General features: G+C 37.1%; 1 protein-coding gene across 1 annotated transcript in view; it reads right to left on the bottom strand.

Moving 5' to 3' along the window:
- Nucleotides 1-242: 242 nt before the first annotated feature.
- SCAF8 (SR-related CTD associated factor 8) overlaps nucleotides 243-21,521 on the bottom strand; it is a 98,936-nt gene continuing 77,657 nt past the window's right edge. Inside the window, exon 21 of the mRNA XM_084285167.1 lies at nucleotides 243-1,278. The gene's annotated coding sequence lies outside the window, so the exon portion shown is untranslated. The remainder of the gene's footprint in view (nucleotides 1,279-21,521) is intronic.

Genomic DNA, 21,521 nt, shown 5'->3' with positions numbered 1-21,521 from the left:
AATACCTTCCTCTCTAACAGTTTTCATCAAATCTTCTAAACAGTGATCAGCAAGAAGCATGATTCTAACCATACACTTCGCAGATCTGACATGGAGGTAGAGAAAATGGTCAGAAACAAAAATTTGAATTTAGATCTTTATTATACAGGCCCGAAGCTGTGGTCACCATGCAGTTACACCATCATGGGAATGTTCTTGCTGAAAGGATCTCACTAAACAAGTTTAAAGAGACCACAGACTACAGCATTCCAAATAACTGGCACTTTAATGTTTGAAAGAGCAAAAATAAATAAAGGAATGGCAGGTATGTCCTTTTCACATATGGTGGGGCATATACATATTCCTTCTTTTCTATAGCTATTTGCAAGACAAAATGAGCAAATACTGCCCCAAATCACAGACCTTTCATGTGAGGGCTCAGATAAGATAGCTGTTTCTCTCCCCTTGGTTATTTAATCAACACATGTTCTGATAGGTGGATATATATATATATATATATAATTTTTTTTTGTCTTTTTTTTTTTTCTACTTCCTGACCTTTTCTTCACCTTTCAGGACACTAACAGGAAGTAATTGGAGACATCTACTCAAATAAAAGCCCTGGAAACTTTCCATTCTAGTTTTCCATTATACTTTCATAATTTAGGGATTCATCACAAATCTAAAAAAGTTCAGGTGTCTCACAAAGAATTCATCATCTCTGGAATACAGATAGTCACAGTGAAGAGCTGCACATAGACTGCACACATAGTGTTATGTAAAAGTGGTTATTTTAAAAAAACAAAACAAAACATTTCTTAAAATTTGTAGACCAAAACAAAGCATATCTTATTCCCTAGAGGATTTTCTTGCAACCTGTTCTTCAATTATTTGCACTAGGAGATGCTACAAATGATATTAGGTACAATATACAGTCCGCTGTCATCTTCTGGTCCAGCAGAAGAACCTGTCTCTCCGATGGATGCAAAACTGTTCATTTGAGCAGATCATCCTCAACAGCACAAATATGGTCTAGAAACTCATAGAGTTTATGGTTTTAATTTATAAAATTAAACCTGCCCCAGACAGGTAATACTGGTATGTAAGTTTGCCATCCCTGGGTTCTGTCAGAAACGGGGTACTGAGGTGCTCAGAGCCGTCTCAGTCTGCAGCGCTGGGATCCTTCTGGCACTTCAGACCCAAGATGCGATGTGATGCATGCTAGAACATGGGCGCACGTCTCACTTAACTCTGCAGAGCCCGGGACATGGTAAGCTGCCAGAACCTCCTTCATCTTGCCTGTTGACAAAAGGAACAATAACTAGTCATCACTGGTTCTTGGAGTGTAATTCCAATTTCTAAAAAGTCCTGTAAATGAGACTGTTTTTTTACCAGGCAATAGCAATTTTTCATAAATTACAGATTTCTGATGAGGTTTGCCATCTCTCTGTAACCTATAGGATGCTTTTGAGGGAGAAAGATGTCTCATAATACATGGTTCCTGTATTATTAGTGAGGATCAAACATACTGTTATTTTAGAAGTATTATTAATTTCCTTTTAATTGTCCATTAACTTAGTGTTTTAGTATATTATGTACACTTCATTAGCATATTATGTCTGTAAAGAAGAGTTGATCTTTTATAGAAGATTCCCTGGCTAAAAGTGCTGTTTAGTCTTTCACAAACAGTGTACACAAGATACAGTATAAATGATTTAGACGGTTATTAAAGAATTAAAGAATACAACAGGTTAATAAGTGTCTTATGTAGATTTGGTGTATAACTATCTCTGACATATTGGTCATGTCAATTATGTATTGATAACAACTATTAACCATTTCCTAGTGTTTTATAAGTGACTCATTCAGTGGGCTTCACAGAACTGAGGCTCAGAAAAGACTACTAGGTTAGCTACTCTGATTTCCTGACAATTAAATTTTATCCAGATAGTCCTCTATGAAGACCAGGTACATTTGTTTTACAAGGAACTAAACCTTTAATATCACAGACTGAGAAAAAGAAAGACTAACCATACTCCTGCAATATATAATTGCTATGGTATAAGTACAGAGAGAGACAGAGGTATCTTTGGAGGGTGATTCTTCCACTCCTTAGGTAATCTCTAAAAGGTGTCCATCTTTTTTCTATTCACTATAATTGAACTAAAGACTGACCTTTCACATTAGTGCAATTAAGTGTTTTATGTCCTGCAACAGGAATCTGACTGTATTCACCTATTTATTTCATAAAGACCATTCATAAAACCATTGGACATTAGTTATTTAAAATTAATGCTGACATTGGCAAATTTAGAAAAAATATAACTGCTTCAGTCTAATGTAAATACAGATATCATACAATAAATTCCAGAACTAATATTAATTTTCTTGTTACGTACCCTGAAATTTTGTGAAGAGACCCAGAGTGCTTTTTGTATGTACAGTTATTAGCCTCATCATTTTCACGTACAAAGAAATCCCTAAAGGACTAAGGCTAGCAGGTACTTTGATTGATCACTTCATCCATCTCTGACCTGTGTTCACTGATGTTTGTCTGACCTATTTTTAAACTTCTGCAAGGCTGTAGATTCCAGGAGTTCCCTCTAAACAACCTATTCATGGGCTCCACTTTTCCTTGTTGCTATTTTTTTTTCCCCTGATGCTTACATTAAATCATCCTTGCATTGATTTAAGCATATTATTCCCTTCCCATTCTGACAGCATACATGGCAGTTAAATCCCTTCCTCTTCAGAGTCACCTATTGCTATAGGAAGGCTGCTATCATGTATCCCTTCCACCTTCTCATTTCTAGACTAAACAACCCTTCAGTCTTCCCCTGAAGGCCCATGTGTTTTAGATCTTTGACTAGGCTCATTGGCCTGTCCTTAATGCTCTCTAGTTGGACTGGATCCTGCTTCAGCTGCAATTCCTGGAGCTCAGTAAAACACCGTTGCCTTATCAGTACTGAGTAGATTAAAATAGTTACATTTTATGCTTTATTACTCCTGTTCATATAGCCCACTATAAGACTGGCCTCATTTGCAGTAGCATATCACTGGCGCTTGTTCAGCTTGGGATCATTACAACACGGGTCTTTTCTGCAGAACTGCTGCCTGGCCAGGCATTTTCCATTTGTATATTTTTCAGCTGACTGTGCTTACCTACCTGTCCAGTTCTGCAGTTCTAATTTAACTGCTGGAAAGCTGATATTTTCTAGGCTACACCACTACTTTATCAAGATCATTTTCAACTGTAAGCCTTGCTTCCAACATGTTTGTTTTGGTTTATGTATTTATTAAGCCTATCTCCTAGCCTTTCATCCAAACCCTCAACGAGAATACTGAATAGTACCAGAACAAGAAAAAATATTTGCAGAAGTGCACTTAACAGTGTATCATTGAGAACTAGTCCCTGCATATGATTTCCAAATCATTTATGCACTCACTTCATAATAATTTATTCTAGCTCAGTTTCCCTAGAGCACATGAGCATATAAACAACTGAAATATATTGCCATACAGTGCTGTTCAAACAAAGCAGGCAATGCTAGTAAATCTTTTACAATGAATTATTATATACACTTTGAAAATGAAAGCATTATGGAGAAAAGATTTCAAGTGAGAATGCGGTCTTGCTAAGAACTGATTGTATATCTGTATGCTAGTTTTATGAATTATGTGCGCTTTGGAATAATTTTCAATTTAAGCATAATGGAATTCTTTCATAACCGCCTAAAACTGATTTTTGTTCAATGGAAACCTTCACTTAGAAAACAAAGACATCACTGCAATGCTTTCATTGAAAATATATTAGTTACACAGTCTCACAAAACTCCAAACTGCACAATTACTGTTTACTGTTTGCATAAGTTCTTGATCAGAAACATAACAAACAGGGAGCGCAACCATCAACACAACTAGTTGTACTGACACTTGCACAGAAAGGACTACCATTTACATTACTCTTTATGGAGACACAAGACAACTGCACAAATGCAGGAGTCACAGATCATTCTTCTTACCCAATAAGGGTTACATGCTAGACTTTTTCTACTTCTCATTCTGTGATATATTCTATTTATGTTATTTGAGCCACTCACAAGCGTGAAATAACTTGCTTCCTGAAGTGGAGCCCAAGACTTCAGTTCCTCCACACTGATGTTCAGTGCTATGTTTTCAGCTCTGGACCGGAAGAATTGGAGACCAGTGGAAGTTGAAATACCAACTAGTTACTAAATACCATGCAAAACTGACCTTTAAGTAACAAGAAAATTCATTTGATTTGATATTTAGGGGTGTATGTTCTGTGATTCTATGTATCGCATTACATTTCCAGTGAACAGAGAAACTGTCTCTCCTCTGAAAAGCAAGTGGTTACAGCAAGACAACAGCATAAAGAGAACATACAAATGCTTTCTACTTTCTTCAGCGGAAAAGAAGGAAATATGAGAGGGAGGGATGGGCTAATCAGCCCGAGCCAGCACCCGTCATGATGTACAACCAGCTGTCTGCCCGCCAAGGCAGGGAAGGGTTCTCACAGAAATCTCCGCTTGTTATGGGAAGTCAAAAGTCCTGAGTCTGAGATTAACCAGATGTCTTCAGTTCTCTGAGAATAGCTTCAGGGGGTTTAAATTAAAAGGATTTAAGAGACTTCACTGAGAGTTGTAGGCATCCAGATAATAAAATTACTTTCCTCATTTTGTTAGAGTCCGGGCTAGAATTTCCTACCTTTCCTTAGATCAAGAATTTTGATGCCAGTGAAAGGGAAGGAAAGACAAACCTCTCAATCAGAAGTACAGCTAAGAGAGGATCTGAGCAGCAGCTTGCTCAGCAGCAGCAGCAGAGCTGCTGTTTCTCTGATGATATAGAAAGATGTATGTGACATGGTGACTTCTCTCTTAAAAGATCTTCATAATTCTCATGGGAATCCAGAAATTAAATCGGCATAGCTTGACTGCTTTGCAAGCAAGGGAAGGCAAGCTCTTCACTGTTGAATCCTGCTTCCTATGCATAGTTATTACAACACCATCATCTCCTGATAGATAAGTGGGGACTGCACATCAAGTCATGCACATCCAGTGCATTTTATTTTTTATTTTTTTGAGGGACTGCCACTTGTCAATGATGGCTGAAGCTACATAAAGAGTTGTGATTCTAATACACACAAAATCTCTCCCTATACCTCAAACCACATGTAAAGGAGCTGTTCTGGTCATATGGAGTGGTGTTGGGGGTGATTCAGCTCACCAGGGGTGGTTTTCTAAGGATGGGATTCAGTTCTCTAAACATAGGTATCTCAGTGTTGGGCACCTCTGAAGGAGAATTTGTCCCACACTTTCTGAAGTGCCTAAAGTAAGCAGCAGGAAGCAGCCCTAGAGGTGTGTGGGTGTCTGTCTCCCACTGCTGAGAGCTCTCTACAGTACAGAGACAAAACTGTCAGATTTGCAGTGTAATTGTTTTGCAAGGACAAAGTTAGGTGAGTCCCACTCATTTTTGCAAAAGCAAGAAACATGAGTCTGCATATAGAGCAGTGTAACATTAGCATGTTGATTGACAGAGGGAAATTAGTAACAGAGGGTAAATAACTCTGAAGTTACCAAATAGCAAATTAATTAACAGCAATAATGATAGCAAATGCAGAAGTCTTTCTGAAGCTAGCAAGCACCATAAAACATCCAAGTTTTAACTGACCTCAAATTTCAGTGAAAATTTATGATTAGAGAGAAAACTACTGAGAAGGAAATATCTTAATCTACTTGTTCCTAAATGTCTTAAACTTTATGGTGAGGAAATGCTAGCTATTATATACTTGAATTAAACTATGAAACATCTGTCCCTGATGTTAGTGAAGACTCTATCAAGATCATACTATTATTTTGAACATCATTTCTTGTTGCATATTTTGATGTCATATCTAAACAAGTAGTAGGAAATTTGAAAATTTTGATGGTGATTTATAAGACTCAGTAAAAAGGTGTATTTTTTGGGGGGGAGGGGGGCATGAATGAGTTGTCTGAATTATTGTAATATTTCTGTACTTGTATTACACGGAAATTACCATAGCTATTTTTTTTAAAAAACAAAATTAATAGACAAACATTAAGCAGAAGAAGATTAGATGTATTAGAATACATCTGAGAGTCTTGATATCATACAAAGAAGCTACAAAGAACTAAATTCAAATTACCCTTAAATACAATGGATAAAGAAATCTCTAAACTTTCAAATAATTTATTTAGAAATATATTTTAAAACTAACAAGGATCTGCCAGCTTGACAATCTCATGAAACAGTTAGAAAAAAAGTAGCATATGCCATTCTTGAAAATAATTTAAAATCATTGGAAAAATTCTTATACAACATGTTAAAAAAAATCTGCTTAATTTATAAGCTTTTCTGCATTGAGTGTAGTGGTATACATGTAGGTAATACCAGCTAGAAATGAACAGTAGAGCGTCATACTGCATTCTGTAAGTCAGACATGACTGAGGTACAAAGTGATAACCCAATTGCTAGCCCTCCAAACACAGCCTGGGTCCCTGCAACTCATTGTGGGCTTAGGCAACTTCTGCACTGGAGGGGGAATTTTGCAGTCTTGCAGCAGTTTCCCTGATGTATGACTGCAAATGCAGTGCACGAGCCAACGACTGGAGCCATCCCTGACCTCCCACTTGATTCCCCAACTTTCAGGTAATCTATGCCTCTGCTTTTTCACCTCCTGCATCTTCCCTCAGTAAAGATGCTGGAATCCAAACCTATCCTCATTGCAGCTGTGCAAACTCTGGCCAAATGCAGCCCTTGGCTTTATCAAATGTGGCCTTGTCAACTCTGGAGTTTTTTTCATGTACTCCATGATGTGAGTTTTTTCTGTAAGGCCTCACCTGCTCATGTGACGATCTCAGTTTTAATCTTTTAGCTTACTTTTGTGTGCTCATAGATATGCAAAGAAAATGTGCAAAATGTGACTCTAGGCTCAGAAGAAGCTGAGAAAAACAAAGGACAAGATAAAAGTGATTTCCAGAGCATCAATTTTAAGATTTCTCAAGATTTTAAAGCCAGTCTCACAATTTTTGAAGCCGTGATTTTTCTTGTTTGACTTGTGCAGGACAAGAAACAGCCAGATTTGATGCCTGCCAGATTTGCAGACTGAAGCAGTTATCCCACTCATCAGTGCTGTGAGGGAGACAAGGATTTACGTTACTGTTGGCTGAAGTCCACACAGCTAGGGGACTGAATCTTGACCAGGAGCCAGCTCCTGACACACTGGCTAGCACGCTCAGTCTGCACTTGAGCCGAGCCATACTTGCTGCGGTGGCTACGGTGCGGCAGAGCGTGAGAGCTGGAAACTGCAAAAGAAGACTTGAAGGTACAAAGAGTAGCCTTAATCTCTGCTCAGCTGGGCTTGGCTGCAGGACTACTTTTGCTCTGCCTCAAGGCACCTGAGACTGATTTGGGGAGCTGTTTGCTTCCAGGGTCCAGGTGAATGTTGTAGTTTGTCCCAATAGCTCTTCACCACTGCTTTCCTCCAGCATGAGCCTCCACTGGGGTGGAGCTGAGAGGAGAAGATGGGAGTGGGAGGAAGAGGAGGAGAAAGAATGCTCAGCAGCCACCTCTCACCAAGGAATAGCAGCAAAGCAGCGGCTGTGGTGGTGGTACTTTCCTGTAAATGGTTGCACTAGGACAAAGCAGATATGAAGTCATTGCACGGTCACTGATGTTCAGCTGGACCAGAGATCAAGCAGTTGTCAACAGCAGTGTAGCACCCTACCCCATCTCAAAGCAGTAATAGACTCTGTTGATCTTCCAGCGATGCTGAGGAAGCAAGCTTAAACAAAAATCAGCATTATGACCCTGAAATGAGCTTGAAGCTCTCTTGCCTTTCTGCACCTTAGTCAGGGCCATACCTCTCTGATGGCTTGTGGAGATAATGAGACAAACAACAAACCTTTTCTTCTTTTTCACAGCTGAAGCCTCATCTAGCTTTTCAACCTTTGCTTGCCATCTCACTGAGAACTTCTCATTCCCAAGAGCAATCTCAGGAGCATGCAAAATTGTCTGTAGCCCTTTACTATGCAGAGTAGAATGGGTACCACATATGGGAAAACAAGAAGAAAGGTCATAGATTGCAGACTCCTTTTGCTCCTTTCCATTGACTGACTGAGCTCTGTACCATCAGTTCATTTACTCTTTCGGAAATTCATTGCTCTGATGGCTAGAACCTCTCTCCCCGCACCTTCTCTCTCCCCCCCCCTCCCATTTTTTTCTTAATTTAATAATAATTTTCAGCTTACATTTATGCATGACCAATATATATCCCCGAGGTTTGTGTCTACAGTAAGCAGACTTTCTGCTTTTCTGGTGTGTACAACTTGAAGGCAGTTACAGAGAATGTGACCATAGTCTCTTTCCCAGGTTTCCTTTTACTAGATTAAATTAGTCAACACCTATTTGTGTCCACTTGCCTTGTAAGTTTTTCTATTCTTTTCCAAAAGCTTGCCTCTGTGACTGTTCCAGTCTGATTCAGTCCTTGAACATGAGTGATGACACTTCCATACTATATCCTATAAAGGCCGTCTATAAAGGCACTGATAATTTCATTCTCTCTGCTGGAAATATCTTATTTAATATGCCCTAAGATAGCATTTACCTTTTACACAGCTGTTTTACACCCATATCTCAGTGACATCTCACAACCAATAAACATACTTTGCTTTTATCTCATTTTAATATCTCCAACAAGTAATTGCAGAAATTGTCTTTCTTTAAATGTCTGACTTTACTTTTGTATTATTAAACTGCATCCTAGTCTTTCAGTATTTTCTTTGGATAAAGTAAAATCACACTTGCAGTTATCTGCTAGGACTTTTCCAATCTGCAGAATTAAGCTTTGCCATGGTTGCACGCCCCTTTGCTGTCTAAGAGTTTTGTCTGCTCTCTGCCTTTAGTCACGCAGTGGAGGCCTTCAGCTTCCTTTCCACATGCTCTGTACAGCTCCCATTCTGCAGTAGAAATGCCATTTCCAATAGCGAAGTGCAGGAATTGCCTCCCAGGAGAATTAGAAATGTAGGAATAGCCAAGAAAGTTGCAAGAACCTTGGAACCTAAAGATTCTCCTAAATATACTGAAAATTGCTTGACAAATACCAGTCTACATGTAAATATAATTACTGATAAGAAGCAGCTTAAATTAATGCCTTAAATAAATTTATTTTAGGTATAAGATACAATTTATCATTACATGTGGTTTCTCTGTGACCTTAGCTCCTATTGATCAGAAAGTAAACAATTTCAGTGCTGACTCTGTCTTATGGGGCTTGGCACTAGATATATTTTGGTGCCTTTAATTTTGAATTTATAAATTATGTAAACAGAATACCTTAGCCCCATATTCTTTTTAGTCTATAAATGTCTCTTTATTCTTAGTAAATCTGTCGAACACTAAATAAGCTGGAGACAATCTTTCTGTAGATCATTTTCTTCAGATCATTAACTCCATTTTCTAGTTGCCTGTCTCTGGGCATGTTATAAAAACATTGATTGAATATATAATGGTGTTACTGCACATCCATTACAGTTACTCCAAATACCATGACATACGAAAAATGCCTCAGATACCCATTATGGGATGACAGAGTTTCAGGGCATATGCAAGATTCTTGCACTTCTTAAAGATTATTTTCCATTATTACTCCAGCTATGGGTTCTCAATTACTTAGTACTAATGCTGGAGGATTAAGTGGACTAACTGTTCAGCATAATTTGTTTCAACATTCATTCAGAATACATTTTAGATATGTTAAATGGCTAAATCTATATTTTTAGAAGAATAATCTTTATTGTCCTTTAGAAAAAAATAGTTCTGTATAAATTATCTTAATTATTAGCAAAATCTTATGAAATACTCTAATACAGGACCAAAAGAAATCTTAATTGAGGAAACAAAATAATTTATTATTTTACCTGCTACTGAGTTCACTTTTCTCTTTTAATATACAGACCAAGGCACTCTTCATGTCAACATAAGAACATCTCCATCACCACTATTCTCACTGTTAAGTCTGACAAAAAAAAGACTTTGATCTGGTTTTAAACAATGGTAATTGCTATTGCTTGATATCATTGATTTTAAAATGATGCCTTTTACATCTGCTTGATTCTGAAATCTTGTGAAGTTTCAAGTTTGTTGGGCATTCTACATGAGGCGCTTAAAAATATTTAGCTTTTTAAAACAATAGATACATTTTTCAGAAATGGGAAAACTGAAGTCAAGTTCAACATGAATTGAGCAGAGACAATCATCTTTTCAAAAACTTCTAGCCTAGCCTATCACTAGAGCTAGGATTTTTGTTCCCCAGCTCCAGCACAGACCACCCAAGCTTCAGAAAGTCATCCATCAGCTCTCGGTGGCAGAAGAGCACAGCTGGCTCCGGATGTCAAGGATCTCCAGAGAACAACATAGCCAAGTTCATATCATTCCTATTCACCAAAATATTTAAACCAGAAATATTTGTGCTAATTGTTATAATTGTCTCTAACTGTAACTACCACCAGCATTTCTGAAGAGATCTGACATGCCAAGCATGAAGATATATTAATGAATTGTTTGAGCCAGAGAAAGATAAAGAAACCTCAGTCTCCAATCAGATTAAGCTGTTGAGAATATTCAATTCAAAAACAATCTGAATTCCCTTCTTGTACCCTGAAGATATATTCTGCTTTTTCTTTTGAACAAAAATTCATCACAAAAAAAATTCATCCTTTGCTATAAGCAAAAGTTTTAATAAACCAAAAAAAATAAAAATAAAAAAAAATAAAAAAAAGACATTGTAATAGAAGCTGCATAAGAGGTTGTTCTTTTCAGCACATATCTCAATGACAAAACAACATTTAAAAAAAGTGAAAAATAGTGAAAAAGTTGTTCAACAGTTAGGATGGTAGTGCTATTTGGCTTGTAGCACTGATAGAAAAATCTTGCTATCAGTATTTCGTTGGTAATTCTGCAATTATAAACTGAGCCAGAATATATTTTATTCTCTAATTGTAGCACATGCCTCTGCAGTGATATAAATAGTTGGAAAAACATGTTCAGCAGAGAACAAACACATCTGACAAGGAATAAATACCTATAGTGTAATGGAGATAATTGAGTAAGAAATCTTAATAAATCCAAAGTAAACTTTATCACCATAGCTACTTTAATTACTGAATTCCTACTAATGTTAAAATAAGATTTGTGAAATATAATATTCAACAAAATTATATACTTATATATCCTGAACTGCTTCAACCTAGCAAAATTCAGTCTGGTGCCTTTAAATACAATTTATTTGGAGATGCCTAAGAATGTAGAGGACTTTCCAAAAATGTCATTTAGAAAGATTTTTTATTTTTTATTTTTTTTGCAAGTGCACTGCTGCCAAATATTTTTACCGCTAAAGAAATGCTTTTTCAGCTGCATCTGAGCAGAGTAATAGTGGTAGCTAATGGCCTATTCAGTTAATCATAGTTATTCACTCCCTGGAAATGCCTCAGAATATAATAAATGTTTTGTTTTCGTTGTGGATTCTTAAATTACAGGCATTATATAATACACATGATATATAACCCATCAGTATGAATACAAACTGAATCCAAAACCACTCCCCTAAAATAATTCTAATATTTGGAGCCTCTCAGAAAAAGAAAAATGCTGTTGTTACCCACAAAGCTACTGAAATAGCACTGATAGCAGGGTAAGAAAACGCTATTAAGAAAGTTCTAGTTTAACTAAAATGTGGTTATTTATCATCTGCTTACAGAGGTCTGAAATAACTGTTACAGACAATTTTCAATAAAGAAAACAAGGAACATGCTCAACGAGCTGAATCACATAGATCCTTTCCTAAAGTAAAACAAACAAACAAAGGTTATAGATGTAGTGTTGCAGTTTGGCACGTAACAGATTATATAAAACTGGTTTTTGGTCTGAGACCAATACTCACATCGACTATTCTATCAATACAGGATTTATCTTGCTCACCATTTTTTCACCTTTTTTTTTTTTTTTTTTTTTTTTTTAATATATTCAGATATGTTTTAGAACTACATATCAGACCATCAGACTTAGCTCTGGTTTTGTTCTCAGATTATCTGAGAAGGTTATATTGATTATTCTGCATGTGGTCTACCTGTCACAGCAGTAAGGATGGAGCTGGTTATATCTCATCTCTTTGTAGTTACTATTACACCAAAGAGGCATGTCATCCAGCATAGTTCCTTCAGCAATTTTATTTGAGCTGTGTTTATAAAGTTGCAGATTAATCTTAAAAACAATGGCAGGCTTCCATGGTCAGAGAAGGCTGTGATTTTTAGTTGAAATTGCTTTACAGGAGGGATTAGTTTACTGGCTCTTGAAAATAATCCACAGGCTACTTCAAGGAGTAAAGACAACATCCAAGATAGTTGTCTCTTGGCTTCCTGGATGGAAGAACTCTGCCACAAGCACTGCATCTGCGTGTTGACTTTTGTGGCTGAGACACCAGTTACCTTGGGCTGTTGTATGCAAACGTGGCTGACAAACAAAGGTAAGCTTAACTATGTTCTACAACATAACTGCGGCTCATCTGAGAGGTGGGCACAACCAAAGACAATGTTTGAGGTATTCAACCATACACTTCCGTCAGGGTTCTCAAAAGAAGCCGGTTATAATCCTGATGCCTAACATATTTGAGGATCTTCAGTAATAAAAAAGATATTTGTAAAATCAGATGTGATATAAAACACTTTACAAGATAGCCTTAGAGTTCATTGTGATTGCAGTAATTTGGGTAATTATTCTGAAATTAATGCATAAGGGATCTGTACAGAGCAGATCACCACTGAAGACTAACGCAAGTGTGCAAATGTAGAAAGTCTTGCTGGGCAGCAGTACTGCAGGAAGGATCTGCAGGGAGGTTATAGTGATCTATAAGCAAATTATAAATCAGGATGATATGCAGTTGCAGAAAAAGGCAGTCTGATATATATTTGTGATAATACTATATACAAATCAAGTGATTATTTTTTTCTCTATTCTGTTTGTTCTGTCCAGCTCTGCCTACCGTGCTGTCAGGGGAAGGAGACAGTTGGAGAGAGTCCAGATGAAAGCTATAAAAAAAAATGATAATGGATGTAGAACAAGGGGAGGTTGGAAGAATTAGACTGTTTAGTCTAGGAGAAGAGAAGACTAAGAGAAGACATGATGATATATTTAAACTATGCAAAAGTTTGTTATGAAAAGACAATGGTGACTAATCGTTTTCCATGTCCATCATGTATAAGACAAGAAACTGACTTAATATACTGGTGTGGAGACTTAAGTCAGACATCGAGAAAAACTTTCTATCCTACGGACCACCAGCCCTGCCATGGGTTATCTATAGGTATTGCATGTGATACTGCCACAGCAAGGAAACGGGGTGGTTGAGACAAGCACCTGTGGATATGAGTACAGGTCTGCTCCATCCTCCCACCAGCAGGTGCCTGGGAGCCCGGCCAGCCCCACATGTCAGTGCTCAGCTGCAGAAGCAAAGCACACAAGACTAAATACAACCACCTGCACTGATGTGACATATCTTGAGATATTTGCCAGGGAAGACTGAGTCTGGGCCTGCAGAACAAGGGCTGGATGTCCTAAACCTGTTCAGTTCCTTCATTCAGTCAGCTGGAAGCAGCAGAGACCACAGCTTCAGTCACTGCCACATGCTGTGGGACTCGTTTGATATGCTCATGTCCAGCCCTACCTTTATTCGTCTCACCTTTGCTGTCAACAGCTTTTTTCACTGGTTTGTGGAGACTGATACAAGGTGATTAACTATCTGCCACTTGCAGTCGTTAGAGAAACAGTTTGAGACGAATTTAAAAGAAACAGGCAGGACTGAGGCTGTAGTGATGCCAAGCAGGGATCAGGCTGGTCATCATGACAGCAGCCTGGAGGAAGTCAAGGGTGTGGGGAGGAGGAATGGTGGTACACCAAGAGACTGAGTAGTGGAGACACTTGCTAAGAGGACACAACCGATGGCTGCAGGTGCTGGATCACAACTCGTGCTGGTGAGATGCTCTGCCTGCACTGGAGCTGCTTGCTGCAGAAGCCAATAGGAACAAGGTTTCTGATCTGTAGCATGAAGCAGGCAAATGGAGCATGGTTAGGAATGTTATCTCTGGCCAACATGATAAGGAACCCAAATGTCATAGTTAAGGGAAGGAGAGCCTTAATCAAAGGATCTTTGAGTTTTGTTACCTTTGGAAGTAACTTGGAGTAAAGATCAGGGGAAAAAGGCATGAAAAGTCCCACCCCCTCCCTGCAGTTTTTTTCTCCCATATCTGGATATGCTCCAGCCTGTCCTGTTGCCAGTAACACTCTGGGGATTGCTGGAAAACAAGGGCCTGTGCTGCACAGATTTTTCTGCCAAGGAAGAAAAATGAGCCATCTGCTCTCTCCTGTAGACTGTTTAGGAGGTCCTGATTCCCAGTGATGGTGAGACCTAGCACACAGGTACTTGGCTTTGCCTTGAAGATGGGTGCATTTCACACCTATTATATTCTTGTTGTTGTTAAGAAGCGTACAGTTCAATTGAAATTGATACAGATTTTTCCAAAACAAATCTACATGTAAACTGGCTACCAGTACTGATTGAGTCGCACTAGAGGAGTCTGCAAGGCCAGAAGCTGTTGTTAGGGTACTTATTCTGACTTCTCGTGCAATCCTGCCAACCTTCTTCCTTGGTTCTTCCTGTACCAACATCAAATACATCTAGCATAAAGCACCTGAACTTGATTTGAAGTCTCAAAAATAGTGCAAATTCATGTTCCAGGCTACAGCATATGCAGAGTGAAACACTTCCATGATATCTCACCAGTGTTTTAGTCTTAAACAAAATAATCTACAAAAGCTAATTACTCTCAATTTAAAATAAATAATTAAATAAAAACAGACATCATTGAAAACATAGCTAAATGTTCACTATTATGCTTGACCACTTGAACACAGAGATTAGAAGGTGACCTATAAAGACTGGATAATGCACTGTATATATTGGAACTTTGTTGTCTCCTTGTGTGAGAACAAAAACTACAGTTCTCACCTTGGGAAAATCAAATTCATGGATAGATGGGATCAAACTGATCCTGTCAGTTATTTGTGTGCTCTTTCTACTTTTCTGTCAAGCTTAACAGTTTTCTGAAAAAAAATCCTCAGGTTAGAATAAAAAAAAAAGCCCATACTTAAACCATATTAATGATGGTATACATGTTTTTCTTGATATGATGTAAAAATTAGTGTAATTACATCAGATTTTATTTACAGATATAGACAACTCAGGAGACTGTACAATTTCCAAAAATTCAAATCTGAAAGTCTGAGTGGTCCCTGCAGGGGAAAAAAAAGAAAAACAAACCCCCAAAAATCCCAAGATGATACAAAAAGTAAAGTACAATACTGATAATGAAATGTTTGTAACACAACATTCTGATTATCCTTTATATTTTTTTCAAGTGTATTGAGGTAATATTAATATTTGGTTGCCTATACACCTTTAAAATTCATTTAAACCTAACACTTGTTTTACCCTTAAGCACTCCTGAGGAGCACACTTGTAGGTTCTGGAAATGCCCATCAGAGCAATGCATTCATCAGATTGATTTCCTGCTTTGATTCCTCAACCACTCTAGAGTGGTTGACTGTACCTACATGGGTAATGATGACCCATGAAGAAGGATAATTCTGAAGATGAACCATCTATAAAATGATGTTGCTAAATTGGACATTAGCAACTTCCTGAAAATGTTGATCCTTCTTCATTTTGTAAGATTGCCCTGTTGGGGATCTACTTTAGCCTCTCCACTTAATTTTGGCACCATCCAAATGCTATGAATGCAGTAAATATTCCTTTCTTCTATGTACGGTGTCCTCTTTAGATTCCCACAAGTCGAACAACTACTACTGAAATTCACAGTGCCATAAACTCTGAAAAAACTACGCTAACTAGGAAATGAGTAAACAGAAAAGAAACATGAGCTTCCACAGACAGAAGACTTGCCCATAACTTCCCAAATTACAAGAAAATATCCTTGCCTTTCTGAAACAGTCTAGTCAAAACCTCCCTGAAATCATATAGGATATTGAACGAGGAAAGCATCACAAAATTATTACCAGTAGTGCCCAGCTTTGTTCCTAGCCCTTCTATTTTGAAACTTAATGAACACATGCAAAAGAGTTCCTTAGCCAAAAGACCACATTTAAACCAGATAAGAGACAGAAAAAAAAAAAAAAAGTAATAAAAAAGTATGACCGTTATCCCTTTTTCATACATGGAAAAGCAAGACACTGAGACAATAAGCAACTTGTCCAATATCACATTGAAAGTCTATAGTAAGCCAACTGAGATATGGGCTAGGGTCTCTCTCTTAGATCAATTCAGCCCAGCTCCCAGTAAACCATAATTAATGTAATGGATAATATTTCTATGAATTAACAATACACGTAAGGCAAGGATGTCAACTCAGATACACATGCCCAATTTCCCTGACTTTTCTGAAATCATATTGTTGAAGTGTTTAAAATGAGAGCCCCAGTCTCCTTCCTACCCCTACAAATAAAGTAGGGTTAGCTTCTCTTCTGAAATTGAAAGTGCATAGCATGGAAATAGAAACATGTTAGTCAAACTGCTGATGTGATTAGAAACAGTAAGAAGGAGAAAAATTAAAACGCAATGATGAATCAAGATTTACAGAAGTTAATACTGTATTTTCCTCTGAACTTTGCAAAACAAGAAGGAAGAAGAAATTCACAGAAATTCAGCAGAAACAATACTCTAACAGTTGCCATAAAATTCTGTCTTCTGTGACTTTACAGTTGTGTGTTACAAATATATTGGCTTGAAAGCTTGAAAGATAAAATAGCATATTTTATTTATATATTATATTTATGGCATAACTAGCCATAATTAAAAAATAAAAATAAAAATACAGCCTTTCAGGATTGTATTTCAAGTATTTTAAGTTAAAGTCTTTGTACACAAAGTAAGGGCTTAAGTGCCTTGAGAAATCAGGCGATGATGTATACTAGTGCGACTCTAGAATAAAATGAATCTTGAACATATGAAACATTGTACTTCATGGGAAGAGACAGGAAAATCCAATGTAAAAGACTGTGTAAGTTTATAAGCACACACAAAATGCTTTTTCTGTGATAATCTAATTCTAGGTAAGCTGATTTCAGCACACCTACCAGGAACCACAAAACATCTCAGTTCAAAATCTGCTTTACTTTCCAGGAGCAATTCCATAAGGGTTTACACCCACATACTGGGGAAGAGAATTTGTCTTTAAAAACCTGTTCTTTTATATTCTGCTCTGTACCATGTTCAGAATGAATAGATATATCAAGAGAAGGGAACAATGTACTTACATATACTATAAGACTGAAATCTATTATTTTACTGTTAGTACTGACGGTCAGATTATTATGTTTTGTAACTGATTACTTTTCAGAGTTATACAATTATAAACTAAATAAACCTGATAATGGTAGAAGTATTTGTTTCCTGTGTTGGAACAAAGATTTTTCAAGAGCAAAGAATAAAATGTCATTTTCATATCCTGCAAAGGAGTCCTTTTTAATGTGATGACACATTGATTTTTGGAGGCAAATACAATACAGCTTTACTTGGAATAGCAGCTTTCATACAAATCACGTCTAACATTGTCTTCTTTTGTTTAAACATTTCAATAATTCAATAATACTGTTTCAAAGTTCATATAAAACAAAAACAGATAAGGAGACAAATTAAGATGCAAAACTATTTACGTCTACATCCTGATTGTCCATGAGAAGTATGGTAAATTTAAGCCTGTTTAAAACAGGTACAATACCATGCTGGACCAAAAACAGTCAGGCACTAGGAAGACCATAAATAAAATTTCAAGGAGCCTGGTGGCAAGATATTTACTCAGACAACACCCAGGCTTATGGACACTCATTTGTAGGTATTAAAATATGGTTTGACACACATAAATTAAACAGCACTAAAATGTGTCTCAGTTAAATATCTTGCATCCTGGAAAATGTACTTGCTTTATGAAAACCTAATTAAAAGCCCAGAAAAGTATCTAATCATATCTCCCAGTGCTAATGAAAAATCTGCCTTCTGCTTCTATCAAAAATGCCCTGTGTGAAGTGCTTCTGAAAGCATCTGGGAGGAAGGAGAATCTCAAGGAATAATGTGTGAAAGATTGCAAATAGAATATATCAGAAGATGAAACTCCTTTACATGAGATATTTTGAAATTCACCAAAGGAGAGCTCACTGGTGGGAGAGTAGTTTCTGTATAACATTTCCCTAACGTTTGTTTAATATAATACTTTGGAAATCAACCCAGATTCATGAAATGTTTTATTTTATTTTATTCAAACAGCACTGCACATTCTATCATAGAAAAAAAATGATTTCATTAGAAAAATAACAACAAAAATGCCCTTGTGAGCTCATCTATCTTGAACCACTACATCAGAAAAACAGAAACCTAGGAGATGGAAATATTAACAGAAAAAAGGACAAAATAATGGTGCATTTTAACATTATTAGACTTTAAAACTTGTCACTATTTCGTCAATCATGCTTACTTCAAGTAAGCAATCAAGATTACGTAAGCATTATTTTTAAGCTAATCTTTAATTTTTAACTGTTGTTTATATTATTTTCTCTTTCTTCATATTTGCTTTATTTATCTCTTTTAATGTAGGCACTGCTGCAACTCTGCACTCACCTGTGTTTAAATTTAAACATGTGAGAAATTCCAGTTACTCTAGTCAGATTAGCCTCATCTCATGTGCTTTCTTGGAATGGTGTCTAGATTCTAAAATTTAATATTAATCGTAAAAAGAGGTGGGTAAAGCAAACAACACAATCAATGGGGTAAGCAGTTCAATCCACTTTTCAATGCATTAATGGAAAATCAAAAGCATGGAAAGAAGGTAGGAGGGCTTTAAATTAAACAGTATATTCAAATAATTTTTAGTCATTACTTTCAAGTGGTCAATATTGAAACCTTAGACTCACAAAGCAACTGCAGAATCAATAGTTACCTAAACAAAATCTATTACATCTGCCATTAGCTTACACATAAGATGAAAAGAATGACCGTTATATCTGCCAAATAATGACAGCATAATTTGAACTAGCAGGAACTGGTTATGAGTTTTCTTAAATTCATCTACCTGTCTCCTGACAATGAATGGTATAATAATTTTCAAATCATCTTTACTAGAGGACAATCTAGTCTAACCACAAATATTTTCTTCTGACTAAATTCTACTACCAGGTTACTTTCTTATCTACCTGTTTATATACTTGGGCAGTATATATTTTTCCTATTATTGAGTTACGTATATGTACCCTCTTATAACTTGTACAGATTGGCACTGATCTTCAGGCAACAGCTCAGACACAACTTCCCAGGCACTTTTGAGGGGTGCCTTCCTCACCCCTCTTAGGAACCATTGCCTCCCAGTGGGGCTGGATGAGCAAGACAAGGGTCTGTTCCTGAGCCATCAAACCCAGCACGTCACTGGAAATCATTGAGCTCTCCATTTAACATCAAAAAGGATTTTGGGAAACAAGTGAGGTAGACATATAACCAGACCAGCTGCTACCAGCCAAATTCCCTTGTGGTCTCAAGACAAACTCCCAAGACTTGAAAGGCCTTACTCCATCACATCCTGATGTGCTCCTTTTCCCAAGTCATTTGTTTTCCAGAACATTGTGGATATTTTAACTGTTGATACTCTAAATAATAAGAGCAGCAGCTTTCTTCTAGCATTCATGAGAATAATTTCTATCATAACCAAACCTTGCTCTCCATAACAACTTCTGAGTTACTGTAAGTTAACACTTCTAGTTGTGTCTTTGATGAGTATTTAAAATACAATTTGGGATAATAAACATTTTTTAGGGATACAGAACATATCTGGAGCAATGATGGAGAACTGTAATGCCCTGATAACCTTGAAAACTCCAAGTAGGTACAGGATTACATGTGGTTCTGCTGTGCTTCTCCACCCAAGCTCTCTTTGAACCCACCTCATTTGCGAGTTCTCCAGTTACTTGTCACTAAACTGAGAGGCTTTTCTGTCCCAACAGGAGCAAGATAGCTCTTATCTTGAAAATCTGGAAGCTGGGAGACTTTGGCTTCTCCCTGCTACAAGAGCAGTGAAGAAGAGCTCTTGCAGGAAGAGGGGACCACATGAGATGTTACCATAATGGCATTCCTTCACTAACATGGTGTCAAGATAGAAAGGGAGTAGAAGAGTCAGATATGTAACTATGAATGATAGACATGGGGCTATAAATGAGACGGTTGCTACCCTTTGGCCCACACAAGCTGACAGCTATCCAGAAGATGTCTATGCTGGAGGTACTGCAATCACCCTGATAAAAGTAATTCAAGCAGCAACCGAATAGTATAACCTCTACTGGACCAAATCTGGGTATTGCTGAGTGGCAAGTTTCACTCTGCACCACCTTCACAACTGATTCGAATGAGGAAAAAGACTAAAGGAATTTTCTGTCTGCTTATTATATATAAATTTGCAGAAAGCCTTCTTTCTTACTGTTTGGGACACATTAGGAATGCTGGAAAATTTAGGAAAAAAAAAAATCCCGTTTTTTTTCGAAAACAACAATTTGTAAAAAAAAAAAAAAAAGATGTTACTGAATTTGTATTTGACAAAACTTCATGTCCGTGAAAAAAAGAAAAGTGTATTTATACTAAAAGGCCAAACAAGTGTAAAATCAGACTGTCCTTTACTTCATTCCTTTAATCACAGTGAAGAATACCATTTATTTTTTACTGTGTAGCTAAGAGAATAGTATAGCCACATTGTTCTTGAGCAGAGTGAGAAGACATTCACTGCAGTATGGGGGAAAAACAGAAAGAACTGGAACTTCAGAGAACTGGATAGGATCTCATTAAAGAGATGAATGAGAAATCAGACACTCCTAATGAAGGTTATCACATGAAAATAACAAATTTTCTGGCATTTCCTTTCACATTTCATCACTCTAAAAGTGAACCTGTGGGTTTCTTTTGATGCACTGAGTTCAAAGCACTGTGCAAAAGCTGAAATACAAAATCCAACGGAGATACCAACATATTGAAGGTAACACTGGACTAAGGAAATCAGCGTAAATAGAACACTCATGAAAGCAATGCTCAACTGACCAAAACAATACTAAAAAATATTTTATTGTGAATGAGACTGAGAATTTTATAAAGCAAAGTAGAAAACAAATCACTTGCTCTTTTAGATGCAAATCTCAAGTCTCATCATCATCCCTTCTCTGCAACCTGAAGGCACTTCAAAACTGCAGTCTAGACCAGTTATTTAAATCAATGTACTCCAGAGACCTGAATTAGGGTTTTCCCAGTTCTACAAGATCAATCAACTAGCAGATGAGAGGAAGAGCATAAGACGATGTTTGTAAATGTAAAATAAATAAATAAATAAAATGTTTTTTTTGGCAACTGC

This window comes from Netta rufina, assembly GCF_964035555.1.
Source record: "Netta rufina genome assembly, chromosome: 3".
NCBI lineage: Eukaryota > Metazoa > Chordata > Aves > Anseriformes > Anatidae > Netta > Netta rufina.
The sequence above is the reverse complement of the archived record's forward strand: the minus strand, read 5'-3'. Positions and strand labels throughout refer to the sequence as shown.